We start from the raw sequence: 17,201 nt of genomic DNA on the forward strand, positions 1-17,201 counted from the left end.
AAATTTTTATTACATTCCTGCGTAAAATATAAACTTGAATAAAATTATTCGAAATATATTTAAATCGTAAGTGCCTTTTACCATTAACTTATTCTAAGAACCTTTAATTTAAAACTCTCCAAGAACATATTGTGTATACTGAAATGTTTGTTGACATAAGCTCAATTACACCCCCGGGGTAGTTATCAAAATCGACATGTATTACATCAGAGATAGAAAACATTTTTGAGAAGGGAATATGGAAATGTTTAAATATATGGCGCATTATAACAGACCTGTCATTGACTGGTTTACCAGCCATGTCATGTAAAACAAAACAACTTTAATTTTTTAGCCGATTTATTATACTATAAGTAGTACAGTCAGATGCCGTAATATTACGGTCGAAAAAATGCATTAATTTTAATTATTTTAATTTAACGGTATAAAACGAACTTTAGCTACGTAAATTTAAATGAAATTGGATTGAATAATGTACGGAAGATACTAAAAAAAAACAAAGAAAACCGGTTAGCGAATATTCAAAGAGCAGTAAAATAACAATTGCAGAATGGGAGAGCTACTTTGAGAAGTTTTATAGAGATGACACTCAATCTCAAAATAAAGAAGTGGTTGAGCCCACTATAACAGATACAGTTACTCTTTCAGACGCGGAAGTGAATGCTGCAGTAAAGAAATTGAAGAACCGTACATCTCCAGGAGTTATATTTTACATCAAACTATCTGATAAAGATATGCCTTAAAGGGAGATCTCAGAAAGTTATTTAATAAAATTCTGAATGAGTCTTTAATACCTAATGAATGGAGGATAAGCATCACTATCCCAATATTTAAAATAGAACGAAAAAACAATTCCGGCAACTATAGAGGAATTTTTTCATTAAGTTCTATACTCGAACTCCCCACCAGTATCCTCAACCTCAAACTAGAACAGAAAATCTCCATTGGAGAAGAACAGCAGGAATTTAGAAGAAACCAGTGAACCACCAAATTTTATTTTGCAACAGATCAAGGAAAAACAATTTTAATTTAATAGACTGGCACATGCCTGTTTCGCGGACTTTACCGAGGCATTTGACAGGGTATTGCTTAGTGACGTCATCAATATGATGATGGAAAAATAAATATTGCTACAAATTATAAAGGCTATACAAATTTTAAATACCAACTGCTAACAAAAATAAGGGAAGACAACGAATTATCCTGACCAATACAGACAATAAGAGGGATAAGACAGGAAGATAGCTTAAGTCTTTTCTTGTTTAACCTGATAATAGACAGACTCGTCGAAGAAGTGGCATCCTTGGGAATTGGCCATAATATGGGCAACAAAAATATCAGCATTATATGTTACGCATATAACGGAGCTCTTGTGGCAGACTTTTAAAGCAATCTTTAACAACTGCTACACAACTTCTATCTTGCATCTAAGACGATTCACATGACGACATCTATTAAAAAACAATATGCTTAAAGATATCATGGCACTCCCTTAGATGCAAATTAGTGGTCGAAGATAAAACAATAGAGCAAGTATCCCACTTATCTAATATCCAGTTGAAGAAATAGCCATAGCTTATTTTTGGAAGTAAGAAAGCAGTCTAATAAAGCCTCTTAACGACTGGCTGCCGAGATTCGTAGTGTGGTTAGTTAGTTAACATATCCGAATAGATAGTAAAGTCCGCATATACAAGACATGCGTTAGGCCAATAATGTCTTACAGCGTCGAGACAAGAACAAATACAACAAGATTTAAAAAAAACCCTGAGAACAGCAGAGTTAAAAACATTCAGATCCATTGCAAGTAGAACCCTCAGAGACAGAATAAGATATTTTGTCATTAGACAAACCTGTAAAATTGAGGATATCGTGCAATAGAGCAGGAAAAGGAGGCGGAGTTGGTTCGGCACCAAGTAAATACAATTAAAGACTAAATACTCGCCCGCGTTGCTGCCAACGAGATCCCCACAGGTCAAAACTGACCCGAAAGATCACCAAAAAGATAAAGTGATAGCTTGTCATTAGTTTTCTGATCTTGGAACAAGAAAAAGAAGAAAAAAATTAAATTATCAGCTAGAATTGAAAAAAAATTTCAATTTATCCACGAGCGCGGACGCAGCCTTATAAATATTTGGCCCTAGTGTCAAAATGAAACCCGATTTACATAATATTACATAAGTAGAGTCAAGAAACAAGGCTCCATAAAAGGTAAACATAATATTATTGTTAGTGGGGATATTGAATTTTGTCTCGCGTTACGCAATTTTTCTATTTAAGGACTACGAAATCCGTACAAACATAACCATGTGAAGAGTCAAATTATCAAATATTATGCACGCACATGTTCACTACTGCTATGGTAGGTTAAGTAAATGAACTTATTTGAAATAAATATTCATAAAGTAGCATGTTCCCAATATCGTAACTCATAACCTAATATTGAAAGCATATTATTTATCATTTACATAATGAGAATCAGCGTTAGTTTACCCTGTAGTTCACTGCATTAAATAATATTGAAAGCATATTTATTATTAACATAATTTGAATCAGCGTTAGTTTTCCCTATAATTCACTGTATAAAATAACGCGTTTATTTGTCACATAAAATGTATTTTTTCAAACAAAATTTAAGACATCTCCGTCATAGATTTTTGTAAGAAAATGGACATAAATTAATTGTAAGACTAGTCAACTTGGGTTTATGTCAACAAACTATCGTCACACGCTAAAGTGGACTGACATATGGGAATGATGATGAAGGATAAATGAATGCTATGAAGAATCAATATAAAATATCTCACTTTCTCGTTAAGTCGATTCGATATATTAACTTTTTTATTAGTTTAACATACCTAAGTTACTATTTCTTCAACAGAATAGAGTAATTTTAACAGCGCTTAATGCATTCTGTATATTACCTTACATGAGATTTATTTTATCCCATTCAGATAAGATGCAACTGCAAGCTTTCAGTACTTACCTCACCTTTTAATTCCATACATTCAGTCTTACTTGCATTGTTCGAGAACTTTCTAGATGTGAAACTTCGATTGGTTGTTCATAGTGTTCATGCCCTGAGGTCGAAAGCTGATGCATTTCTCGTAACCCTTAAAAGGAAGTAGACAGTGAAACTGTTAATATAAATTAAGTTTGATATTTTGAGTAAAACATAATTATTAATACCATCATAATAAAATACTTAGTAGTTTTAAATTATCATAAAACTTTTAAAAAATCAATTTTATAAATAAAAAGAACGGGGTTTTTTTATACAGGGTTTCTGCACAGCAGTAAACCACTGTACCTCATAAATAACTCACTAGTTTATATTATACTATATTTTCAAATTTTAAAGATTACTTGCTATACATGTTATTCTTTCTTTATTTTCTGCTGGATTGACATGTTTTTATACTTTTAAACTACTTTTAATTACTTTTATTGTATATGTATGTAACATCAATACATTGCTACTCTTACGCTCATATGTGTCATTAATTTTAAAGATGTTTTTTAAATTGACTTAAATTAATTGTCTTATATTTCATTTAAATAATATCTGAGCATGTTTTTTATTCTTTATTTTAATTCTTAACTTTTAATTACTTTTACAAATAAAATTTCTTTATTTTTAATATTATTTCTATTTGTAAATACTAACTACAAACTGTAAAATAACTTTATTACTTTAATTTTAATTTTTAAACAACTTCCATTTATGTTTTTTTCCTTCTCTTTTTGTACTTTCATTGATAACCTTACATATAATTATAATATAATATGGAAACTTCACTGGTCCATTAGAATGAAGTCTAACAGTGTAAAATAAAAAACTATGTAACCGTACTGTATGTTTCTTGAATAAAAGAAAATAAAAATTAAATAAAAATAAAATAATATTAGTGCAGATTTTAAAATTATCTGCATTGATAAATAAAGTTATAAAAATGCAAAGGAATTATGGGTGCACATACTTATTTTAATTCCGTAGCAAAAGAAATATTACACGTTTATTTTGAGGTTAGACTATCGTACAAGCTACATAGTCGCAGTTCAATTTCATTTAGTTTTTTTAACGAAGAAATATTTTCAATTTAAAGTCGCCACAATTTATTAATTGTTCCTTGAACTGTTATAACATAAATGTTAAATAACATAATTAAACGTGACATTAGTTTATTATTTATTATGTGGCTAACAGGAATATACATAGGAAATAAGACTTGATATATCTCTCTTATTTTTTTAAATGATGAAGTTGTATTTTTTGCAATATTCAAATGAACATTTTTACGATGATGCCAATACCACAATAAATATCTTTCACTTTACAATAAAATACACGAGAATTGAATTTATAAACAGGAAGACAGAGACGCTATTCAATCAGTTGTTTATTGGCAGTGAGTGGAAGTGCACGCTAGTTATATGACCGGCGTATTTACGTTTTTTTTTTTTTTGTTAATTTATTTTGCTATAACAAGCCTAAATTTTAGTATATTTGTTTATACACTATGAAAAGGGAATTATTTAACTGCTTTTGTTATGTCTGAATTTCAGAATATTCTGTCTTTTACTTGTGGTAACACGATGTTATATCACCGCGTGTAAAGGAATTTTGTAGCACAGTCTTTTAAGAGTTAAGGCCGTGATTTAAAACCAGATAAACAACCGTGATGTACATCTGTTTCTAAATTTTGTAACGAATCTTTGCAGATGTCTATAGGATAAAAATTGTAATTTTACATTCAGCCTTCATTTTATTTTTAAAAAAAAAACGCTAAAACAAATTATTAATAAAAGTAGTGGTATTCCCGCCTCGTTACGAGTTTGCCTAGGTAAGCAAATAACATTACCAAAACAAATAACTGAAATTCCTAATAATAAAAAGGTAAGCGAATTGACACATCGGTGAATAAAATATTTATTAAATCAGCATTGATTTATATCAATATTTTACACTACAAATATAAATGTAGAGGAATTCAAACATAAATGCAAGGATGCACATTATTATCTCGACCTAATTTTGTAAGCATCTGCAGCAGTTCTTAATGCAAAGTGTGACGGATTGACTGGATTGTAATGGCATTCACTTTTAACCATTACTTTTGTTTCTATCATTAAAAAAAATAACCTTGCATGAAACCCAAAAATATAGAATTATTTCTTATCTACTCGTATGTATAATCTCGCCTTGTTTTATTTAACTGCAGGTGCAGATTTTTAAAAATAATTTCAACTAATCTCATTTTTAATTCGGTATTTTTTTTTCAATTTTTTTGTGGATATGGCAAAGAAATCAAGTATTTTGCTCTGTATAAAATAAATGAATCATACAATACCTAGTTTTCTGTTTTTATTGAATAATTTATTTATACATCAATGGTTGAAAGAAACTTTTACAAAAAAATTATTTACAGAAATAATCCCAGCAGTTCACAATAATAATGTAGTACGTAATATGAAATAATATAATAATTAAAAGTAAACAATTTAGTGAATATATAATACAAAAACCAAAACAATAAAAAAGAAACATGACATCTCTAAATAAAAGATAGCAATAACCATTAGAAAATCTTATGTTCTAAATATAAATATAACACAGTAAAATTGAGAATAACTAGAAAATAGTAATATTAAAATTAAAACAACATTATTACTTTAAAAACTATAAGTTTTTTAGACCAATAAAATAAAAAAAATAAAAAGTAAAAAAAAACTGAAAATAACTAAAGAATACATTTATTTGGTGAAACCATCATCGTCAGTTGGTTGGAAGAAGTTGCCATTTGGCAACAAATTCACTAATGTACAATTTAAATTATGTCTAACATGTTAAAATAAAAAAATCACGTATTCCTGGAAAAAAAGTTAATTTAATAAAATATTTTAAAATAAATCCATTAATTTTCTAAAAATAGAGAGTGGGAATACGTTTTAATTCATGAGCACAATTTGTATTGACAATATCCAATATTTGCTCAAATTTATTTCTTTGTATCTTGGGTAAAGGTGAGTGCATTTTGAAGTTGGTCCGTGAATTGTTACAAAAAAATAATTCCTTACTTCTACCATAATATTTTTTTTATCAAAAATTAGTTAAAATAATAAATGTTATTTTTTTCCCACAAAAATTTGCAGTCGGTAAGAACAAATCGTCACGCTAAGGTATTTAGTCAATAATAATTCTCCATCTTGAAGCTATAAGGGCCAATGTCGTAAATACCAATATTTCAGGAGAGTCTTTTTAACCATTTTGTGGCTTTATAGTGAAATGTTTGTTGTGTTTGATATCAAATATCAATATAAAACTCTTCCACATTTTTTTTTGTGAACAAAATAAATAAATATATTGTTTATTCAATTGACATTAACCCTTTACAAAATGATGAAAAAAATAAGGCACTTTTAGACCCAAGCCACAGAATTATTGGTCGTTAAATCTTTGTTCTATGTCATGTTGCCCTGCAAATTTCTAGTTAATATATTTCATTTTAGCTTTATTTTTTACACGATTACACGTCGGAATACCTTATTAAACTGATAACAAGCTAGAGAATATTCCAGTTTCATAAAAAAAATACTTTGAGTTAGTGTGATTCACCGTAAAAAACCTAAATTCCGATTCTGTAGAAAAAACACGGGGCGCTTGACGTTAAAAAAATTTTTTTTTTTTTTTTGACAAACATCAGAAAAAAGATTGTGATTTTTTGCACTTAACCTCTTCATTATTTCGATATTTATTTAGTAGCTTCGATACACGATGTGTAAATTGACCAAAAATGAAACAATACCTTCGGTCAACATTGAGCCGCCTCTCCCAACAAACAGTTGCAGCTTCTCAGCAGCCAATAAATAGCGAATCGTGTCGTGAAAGCGGTCATGCAAACAGCCGATAATTGTCCGTTATGAAAAGTGCATGTCTTGAGACTGCATCAATAGGGCATTTGTTCCCAGTCATAAAACATCACTTCAAAGGCATCAAGTCTATTGAGCGCAGTAAAATCCGCGACTGCCACACTCGGAACTTGGAACAAGCCCCCCTTTCACATTCAATATGGGAAACCTGGAACGTTATTTTTATCGAACAAAACCGCATTTAATTTTACAAATAATTCACGCAAGATTCTACCGATGCGATGGTAAAAAACCCCAGAATAAAGGGAGAATTTGCAATTGTCGCTGCCTTCTTATTAAAAACATAATTTCTTTTTTTAAACAGTTATTAAAAAAGAAGTCGTTTTTATGATTTACACACATATATCTACCCACATACACGCTTTATTTTATTTCAGTTTTTTGAAAAAACATGTAAAAGTTACGAAATTTCAATATTCTTGGTGTTATAAAACTACAAAATATACAACAAAATATAAAATACGTATTTACTTTTATTCCTTTTTTATTTATAAATTTTACCAGTGTCCAGGTCACTGGTAAAAATTATAAATAAAAGTGGAATAAAACTATGTAAGTATTTTTATTATAAAAATTAAAAATGCAGTTCCACCGAGAAATGTCGGTAGAAAAACTCAATATATTACAAAATTTTAGAAATAAAAAAATCTTAAATTCTCGCACGTTCAAGAATAGGATACGCTTAACATTTTTCTTATGAAAATAATCAAATCCTTGACAACAATTTCATCGGAAACCATTTAATCGCGTGGTAGATGTAATCTAAAGAATTTTATAATGATGTTGTCAAGTGACAGATTTTTTGCCTCGACGAACAGACGGCAAACGGCGCACGTCGAGTTGCAATTTTATCGCGGTTACTTCATTTAATTTCTTTATCACTTACCTTGGTTCTTGAACACCTGAACAGTGGACAGAAATATCATTCACTTTATTTTGCGTTACAAAGTACTCTCAAACAGTCGCGATGTATAGACAGACAGTTGAATCTAAAATGTCAAGTCTGAAAACAATGTTATAATATAATATTATGGCATAGCATGCTTAAATTAACGCCGGTAGGATAAAATACTATTAATGTTCAGAAGGTATATTAAGCAGGTTACTTTTGATTTTGAGCAGATAAGTTATTTCAGCTAATTCACTATGTTGCAGGTGGCTTATGTAATATTCTAAAATCTTGGCAAATAGCCTAAAGCTGCTTTCTCCAAACCATCCATAGCACGAAATTTCAGTCTAATTTCTATTGTTTTCTTCATTGCCAAGAGACGTATTTAAGCAGGGATTGTTTGGTGCCAATCTGGTGAATCAGCAATCCAGCGGCTTTCCAGACTGCCGTTCCTGAATCGATTGAATATCTGACTGCCCTGGATCTAAAACTCTAAATATATTTATTTTTCTCATTTTTATGTTTTTATTTCCATAAAACTGGTTCCTGTCAAACGTTAAATAATTAACAATTTGATTCCGAGACTCTAAGCTAGAAGATAGGATTTATCAAACCTCGGCAGTGACAATAAATATATTATAGGCATTGTCTACGTTATTTTTTTAATTTTTTATTTTCATTTATTGAGGAAACATACAGTACAGTTGAATAGTTTTATATTTTACACAGTTAGACTTAACTCTAATGGACCAGTAGAGTTTCCAAATGATAAAGTATTTATATGTAAGGTTATTAATTAAAGTACAAAAAAGAGAAGGAAAAAAAACATAAATAGAATTTGTTTAAAAATTAAAATTAAAGTAAAAAAATTAAGAAAGTTTTGAAAAAATAATTAAAAGTTTAGAATTAAAATAAAGAATTAAAAATATGCTCAGATATAAAAATAAAATAAAATAATAATGACATTATTAAAAAAGAAAAACATAAATATACACGTCCATATTTTAAGGGATTCAAAGAAACGATGAGTAGAATCTTTAAAGAATCTTTAAATAAGACAATAAATTTAAGTCGATTTAAAACATCTTCAAATTCAATGACACATTATGGTAAAAGCAACAATATATTGATTTTATAAACATACACAATAGAAGTAATTAAAAGTAGTTAAAAGGTATAAAAACATGTCAATGCAGCAGAGAAAAAAGAAAAAATGACAGGTAAAGCAAGTAATATTTAAAATTTGAAAAAGCAATATAAGGAGAAGATTTTAAACCAAACGTAGTTGATAAAATTTCATTAAAGTTATATTATATATAAGTTATATTATATAAGTTATATTATAAAGTTATATTATGATGTAAACAAATTACATTGACAGCATCATAAAAGTAGGTAGTCGTATATTATATTGTGTTTATATACTGCGCAATTTCATTTAAGTTATGAAATGCTTCGAACCGATAAATGTGCAACGAATCAACTGTAATGGTCAATTGTTTGAGGTTTCAATAAAAATTTCATGGAACAGTGTGCTGTTGTTCTTTGTTGAGGTTTTCCAAGGACAGCATATTAACTATTGAACTTTGTTTAGGAATCCCATATTCCCAGACTCGGATTCTGAGACACATTTTTCGCATTTTCAACCGTAACAGCACCTAATAGTACACAGGACAGTGCGGTGGCACACCAATAAGGAAGTTCATTGCTACGGGAAATTGAAATAAAAATATATTTTCCTACACGCGATTAAAAAATTGAGCATTCAATTGAACGTAGTTATGCAGAAAGCAGCCAGCCATAGAAAAGTGAAACTGAGATAATAGCACTTTTGTGAAAAGGGCAAATAATCGAATCTACACAACAGTTGGAATGTTTTCTAATTTCGACAAATAATAAACACTAATTACATTATTTTTTTAATAATACAAACAAGAATCTAATTACCTATTTGACCAGTTTTTATGATTTTTAAGGTACCGTTAGATTTTTCTAATGCCGTGGGTGTTTTCTGCAAATTGAGAAATGCCGTTTTTGTGATTGACACTTTTTTCAGAAAGTAATTGTTACAGTTTTTCTAATGAAAGTGGCCTGGTTGTTTTTAGCAGAATATAGAATTGACCTTACTGCATCTGATAAAACTAAAATCACATTTTTTCCAAATTGTTGACTGGCAGTTTTCTGCATAACTACGTTCAATTGTAGGACGAAGTTTCTCGAATATGCACGAAAAAAATAATAAAAAGGAATTTCATGAAAATGAACTACTTTGAACTATGTCACAAGTTCTTGCTTATCAACCAATCAACTACAGCGTTGGATGGATTTCCGGTTCCCGGAAAGCCAACTCACCAGTCAGAACAACTCACCGACGAGAATAGTGACGTCGCAGGTGGAGCAATTACAAAACCTTAAAAAATCACAGCGATGATAATACGATAGACAAAACTCTTCTATTAAAAATTGGATTAGTAATAGTCTATCAACAAATATAAAAAAAAAATATGAGTATCCTCCTTGCGGTGTATGCGGATTATTTTTTACGTGAAATAATGGCCATCAATCTTGAAGCGTTTCCTGGGAAATTATGAACAAATAAATTGTAATGTATTGTGATAACATTTAATAGGCAAAAATATTTCATTCCTTTATTTTACATTCTACTCTTGTAGACAAAAACATCATAACCGTTTTGATATGAACCTGGGAAGCCATTGAAAAACTCTAGCCGGTATCGTAAATGAGAAAGTCATATGGTCCATGTTTCCAGTTATATATTGAACCCAAATACTTCATCAATCTACCAAAAAATATTTGGAAAGTATTAAAATATTCTAAATATAAGCTGGAAGTAAAAAATATATTACCTAATATATAAAAATGCAATTAACCATGAAACTGTGGTCACCCTATAATCCAAGCTACCTTCACTTAGTTGAGATTAATAACAATATATTTCAACATATTACAACAGAAATGAACAACATGTAAGAGAAGGTAATATAAAGAAGGTAATATAGAAGGTAGTATATGACCTGTCATTGGCTGGTTTAAGTGGCCACTTTACACAATGTGTTACATTCACCATTCTGCCCATATTTGAACATCTGCCAATGACAGGTAATAAGCCCTGTAGATGCGTAGACTTTTCTATATTACCTTATCTAAAATGTTCTTCATTTCTGTTGTAATATGTTAATGTTAACAGCTCCCCTGGGAGTTGAATCTAGTCCTTGACTACAAAAATTTGGACAAACTCAAAATATTGTTGATCAATATATTTTACTTTAAAATTAAATATTTTTTTCTAAATTGATTCTAAAACTTTTTTTGTGTAAAAAATACATAAATGAAACTAAACTAAAGTTGTAAAATGACTTCCTCGGTACGGGTTTTCCCAGTGAGGGATACATTTTTAATTCAATTATGTAATATATTCTGGTGAATTATTAAATAAATCTTTAAAAAAAAATTAAACGATTTTTCATTATTATGATTTATAAAATATTCTATTTTCGGGTCATTTTCGGCTAGTTGTAAATCAATATGCTGGCATATAGAAATCGGCTTGTGAACGAACCTCGGATATTTGATTCGAAATCTAAAGGGGACCATAACTAAAACGTGCGCTGTCGTCGTCATTGACCTCGCCTGAAATCGAACCTGGCAACGACGGTCCTCTGATCCAGAGCCGCGAACTAAAGTAGTAATCACAACCAGACGGTATGTACATATTATCGAGAGATTTAACGTGGTCCTCGTTTATTTATTTTAATTTTAAAATAAATTATTATCTTGGAACATTTTGAAGTGGGACAAGGTTAACTCGTTGGACAAAGTTCAACCTGGTAAGGTCCTTCAAATGTGGTACTTAAGTAACTTAAGATACCCATTGAACTGATCATAAGACCTTCTACTCGACCATAAGGTCTCAATTATATTCAGCAAACAGTTACTAAGGGTGAATCACGTAACTTCCCATATAAATGTAAAATACCACCTGAAATCACTGCCTCGGTACTCTTAGAAATAATCACAATACATAATTACTCATTTTTCCGTATATTCAAATCACAGGAATTCTTTAATTTCTTTGAATACAGCCATTTGTAGTTTGTTGTTGAGATTTTTTTTTCAAATTCGATCCGTCTTCCGTGTACTATTTTCAAAGAAGTTCCGTACCTGTAGGTTATTTACCTTAAATTATCTACTTTTCTGTGTCTTCCGGTTTCGAGATGTGTGTATCTTCATCACGACAGTTATACTAACTTGCAAATCCCACGATACACTTTCGGTACACCTTCGCTATAGTTGTTGCAAAGAAATGTAAAACCAACGTGCTGATATGACGCATGTTTTTAGAATCAACGTGCACTGATTAGAGTGATTACAATGAATAAATATTTCATATTGTGGAAATAGCAGGTGAAAAAAAGAGTCGGTTTTTGAATTTACTAAAAGGCAATCATTACAATGAAGCATAGTTTAACAGATCATTTTTAAAAGTCATTTGATTATTGTTTAAAGTGTAATTTTTTTAAATCTTTCCTAGTATGAAATATCTCCACATTATAAAATTTTATAATTTTTGTGTAAGATTTTCATTCTATTTGCTATGTAGGTAGACTAATTTCATTAAACGTGCTTTCTATTAGATTTGAAAACCAAAATTATCTGTCCAAAAACAACCGGGTTGTGGTCCCGTGGCTAGTATCGCGGACTCGCGGGTCAAAGTTCCGAGGATCAAACCCCACTCTACCACAAATTGATTCCCATTTTTTAAAATTCAGTCGTTTAAAATGACCTCAAGACTCAAATATTTGATTAAATCATAAGATCGCTTTTTTTCAATATTTAATATAATATAATGAATTTTCGCTTTAATAAAAACATTAAATTAGACAAATTTGCAGACGCATGTGATTTATATGAAACAGGGTTTAGAGCATACAAAATAGTTGTCACTAATTTGTAACGTGAAGCGCAGGTTGTTTAAAAATATTGTTGAGTTGTTTATATTAACGGGCAAATATGAGAACATGGTAAAAAGTGTTATTTGATTAACATATTTAAACAGAAAAATCATATTAAAACATAAATCCATTACATTTACATTTAAGCATTTTAACCACTTCTTTATTCATAAATGAAATTAGTATTCTAAGAGATTAAAATATTAATAATTTTTCAAACGTTTGATTTGTTAACACATTATGTATGAACCTTTGTACGCAAATGTTCTAGTTGAAAAACATCTTACTAAAAAAAAGATTGTAGTATGAAAACTTATTTATATACAGGGTCTAAGGTCTTTATATTAATCGAAACACTAAAACTTAGGGAAACCCTCGATATCTTAATCCAATAAATATAAAATTAAACAACTCGTATTTTGAATTTAGTAAAAATGTTAACAGCTGTTTAGTAATAATGATTAATTATCGATATAATATGAAATACAGCAAGTTATGTAGACATGTACGTGTATTCTTTTATGTATTTATTTATTTTATTTTAATCGAGTTAAGGTCGCATGGATATTATCATGCACTCACCGATCAAAGGTCCGAAGTTCCAATGTAAATTATAAGAACGCTAATATTTAATTATTTTTTTAATTGCTTTAAGCAAAAAATAAAAAAAAATACTGAATTAGACTGTAAACAGAATTCAAATTTATTAAATTATTTAAAATTTCTTAAAATATAATGTAACGGATTATATCGAATTTGTCAAATACTTTCGAGAATATGATAGATGAGTGAGAAATAACGCGGTCACCTGATTGAAATTTAGGTATGTTAAGCTTGGCTAGTGTTATGTAGGGGCAAATAAATGCTTGTTGGTATTCTATATTCTTCAGAATTTACTGTTTACTAGAACTAATAGATACCTATGTACACAAACAAACCTTTGCATGGTCACACCTTAAATCTTGTAACTAAACAAACTCACAATTTAAGGTTAAGAGATCCGCAGGTATTAAGTAAGAACTAAGCAAATAATATTTCGTTTATCTTATAGGTATATTCGTGTACTGGAACATAATATTTTGTTTTATAAGTAATTTTTTTTTAAATTTAAAATTTTCAAAAGAAGGAAAATTCACTTCTTACAATTTCGGGAATTGTAGCATTAGAAAGTCCGTCTCGCCTTTATCAATTGCGATCGTATATTTGTATAATTCGTACACATTAAAAATGTAACCACGCCTAGACTTTCATTCTGGGCTGAAGAAGCCACTTACTCACTAATGGATGAGAGAATACTTTTTCTTCGCTACCTCTACATGAGAGAGTTCGCCTCGCTCATTGCAGTACCCATCATTGTTCTATTTAGGTATGCTTGGTATCACAAATTTGCGGGTCAGAAGGAGCATTGCCTCGCTTATGATGGTTTTTAAACTTCTGAACGGGTTAATTTACGATCCCAACATTTTGGAGCGCACAAAATTATATGTGCCAAGAAACTATTTAGGAGCTAGGCAAGACAAATAATTCGTTCTTCCAGAATGCAGGAAAAATTTACCGTTGTTGATGTATGTAGGGAGAATGATTGGTCTGTTGAACAGCCTACCGAGAAAGGTAGATCTTTTCCATGCTGCGATTACTAGTTTTAGACCCTAACTATGTATCATAATGTGTATTGTTGGCTTATTTGTCTTTGTTTACTATTGTTTATATCGACTTTAACACTTTGTATCCCGGAGCCGTGTAAACACGTGATTATATAACCACGCTTTGTGTCCCGGTCCCGTGTTTTCACGTGGTTTACCAGCTATTCAAAAAAGTGCATTTTATTGACATCTAGTGACTTTTATTAGTACTTTGCTGCTGGCAAACAACGTGAAAGGATACACGGGACCAGGATACAACGCGTGGTTTTTATAAACACGTGTTTATACGGTTCCAGGATACAAAGCACAAAAAAAGTAGTGAGACCCTGTAGGTATATGTGCGAACATTGCCATGTGGCTCTCCATAAAGGCCAATGTTGGCAAAACTATCATACAAAAATTACTTTTTCATTGTTTCAAATAAATATACGAAAAGTTACGATGGATTTGACTTAGTATTTTTATAATTATGACACGTTTAAGAAACCCTTCACAAAGCATGAAATTTTACAAAAATGGGCCGGGCACAGGGTAAATTTTATGTGTCTTCAGTGTTAATAGTCTATTGGGTTTTTTTATCATGGTTTCGTAGATTCCTAATTATATCATCCATGTACATTTTAATTGGCAGCAGTGCTGTATAATATATTTAAATAAATAAATATTATTCGAAACTGTTCTCAATCTTGTTTGTAATAAGTCAAAAACACACTGGAAACATTTTTCCTGTACTATATAAACGCATTAGTTAACGTAAGAATTTATCTCCAGCTCAAAAAAATCACTTTTTGTGTGTGTGTTTCTTAATATGAACGCATTTTATTTATTTATTTTTAACCATTAGATTAAGAATGTCCAATTACTGTATCATGTCCAATTACTATAGCACCCACCCTAGTTATTGTCGCCTATTACTTACTAGAAAATTAGACATCGTTTCATCGGCCCCAGTTGATCGGGCCTTGATTGTTCAGGATTATGAGGACCTTGAAATATAGTATATAATCTAAATATAATAAAGCATCTAAATATAATATAATGAAGCATCGCACACCAAGCACAACATGATTCTTTTTTTTATGTGGCATTAGTTTCGTGTGTACTTTCACCTTATGTAGGTATTTCCTTTGTAAAAATTTGTAATATATTAAACGTGTTAAATAAATAAAAAGCTGTCCCTCAAAAAAGTGCTACCAAATCCACACAATTTTTTTAGATATATTAAATATCAACCAAAAAAAGTTAAGTAGGAAGCCATTAAAATTGAATAGTGAGGAATCTATAATTATAAAAATAAAAGCACAGTCAACTGTCGGCGACTGATACATGCTTGTAAGTTTGGCACTTCGGGACTAATTTAATTGACCCTACGGGCCTTAATAAATCTGTTCTCTAGGCCTCATTAAATTGACCCTACGGGCCTCATTCATTCGGTACTTCGAGGCTCAGTTATTTAGGATCTCTGATGCGCTACATAATAAGTTATCCATAATTCAAAGTAAAATCAAAATGTATATTTATATAAAATTAAAATTTTACATATATCACTTTGTAAAGTGCCCTTAAGGTATATTACGAAAATGGCGCTATATACCGTACCCATTCCAACATTTTTTTTATTTATAACTTGATATATATTACATTAGAAATAAAAATATATAAATACATGTATCGGCGCAACCAATAACAATAAATTATATATGATATTATTTAGAATACTTTCCTATTCTAGCAATGCGAAATTCAAACAATGTTAATACAATTTCAAATGCAAAACTGACAAAAAATGTAAATATTAAATTTACGGGAATTTAAAAAAATATTCTCGGGGCTCATTTTTTTATTCTGTCAGAAAATAATAAATATTATATCGCTAGAGAGAATTAAAATTAAATAGTGAACACCATAATTATTATTATTATGATCGTGGATAACTTATGTAGAGGCATTTTTGTAATTTAATACCTACAATGAACACCTGCATGGGCAGCTAGCAAAAAGGGTCAACACATATCGCAAGAAAATTTTAACGTCTTTCGAACTTTTCGACTTTTCTGGCCATCTACATATACACGAAAACGTGAAGAAATTTCGACTGGGGACATTATTTATAAGAACGTCTCCAAAAAAAATGTGTATCTATGCATATCTAAAAATGTAAAAAAAATCACTATCTAAATATTTAAGTTGTTCTTTTATCATTTTTCTTTCCATCCCATCCCATCTTCTCTCTTCATAGTATAGTGTTAATTTTTTTATGTATTTTCATTTCCTTAATCTTTGTTTTTAATTTTTGTCTAAAATTGTAAGATTCAATATGTCTATGTACTTGTAATTTTCTTAAACTGAACGGTTTGGGTAGGTAGGAAAAAAATTACTTAAGGCAATATGCCCGCCCTTATATATATAATCTAAATATGTGTATAAAGTGTTAAAACAAATCATAATAATAAATACATCGACTCTTAAAACAATAGACTGACCGTATCACGGTAATGAATGCACAGAGAACATGAGAAAATATTAATTCGTCTAATAAAGACTACGGTAATCAATTTGACTAGTTTATAAAGGTAATTTGCAGGATGCTTGTATAGTACATGGGTACTTTAATAGATTATTCAACATTAGTTTACAAGACCCGAAGCACGATATAGAGTGATTTATGTTGCATTTTAATAGAGATAATAATTTATATTATCTTAAAGAGTTTGATGTGATTGATGTTTAAAACAATCAAATGACTTATGATTATGGATTTATAAAGGT

At 29.9% G+C, this 17,201-nt stretch overlaps 2 protein-coding genes across 2 annotated transcripts in view; one reads left to right on the forward strand and one right to left on the reverse strand.

The window, feature by feature from the left end:
• Positions 1-17,201, forward strand: part of Syn (synapsin) — a 147,863-nt gene that overhangs the window by 72,006 nt on the left and 58,656 nt on the right. The gene's annotated exons all lie outside the window — the stretch shown is intronic.
• The window catches only part of Timp (Tissue inhibitor of metalloproteases), an 87,395-nt gene that overhangs the window by 61,090 nt on the left and 9,104 nt on the right, over positions 1-17,201 (reverse strand). The gene's annotated exons all lie outside the window — the stretch shown is intronic.

Source organism: Micrasema longulum, unplaced genomic scaffold, assembly GCF_059751315.1.
Source record: "Micrasema longulum isolate JH-2025_06_02 unplaced genomic scaffold, ASM5975131v1 h1tg000294l, whole genome shotgun sequence".
In the NCBI taxonomy this organism is placed as follows: Eukaryota; Metazoa; Arthropoda; class Insecta; order Trichoptera; family Brachycentridae; genus Micrasema; species Micrasema longulum.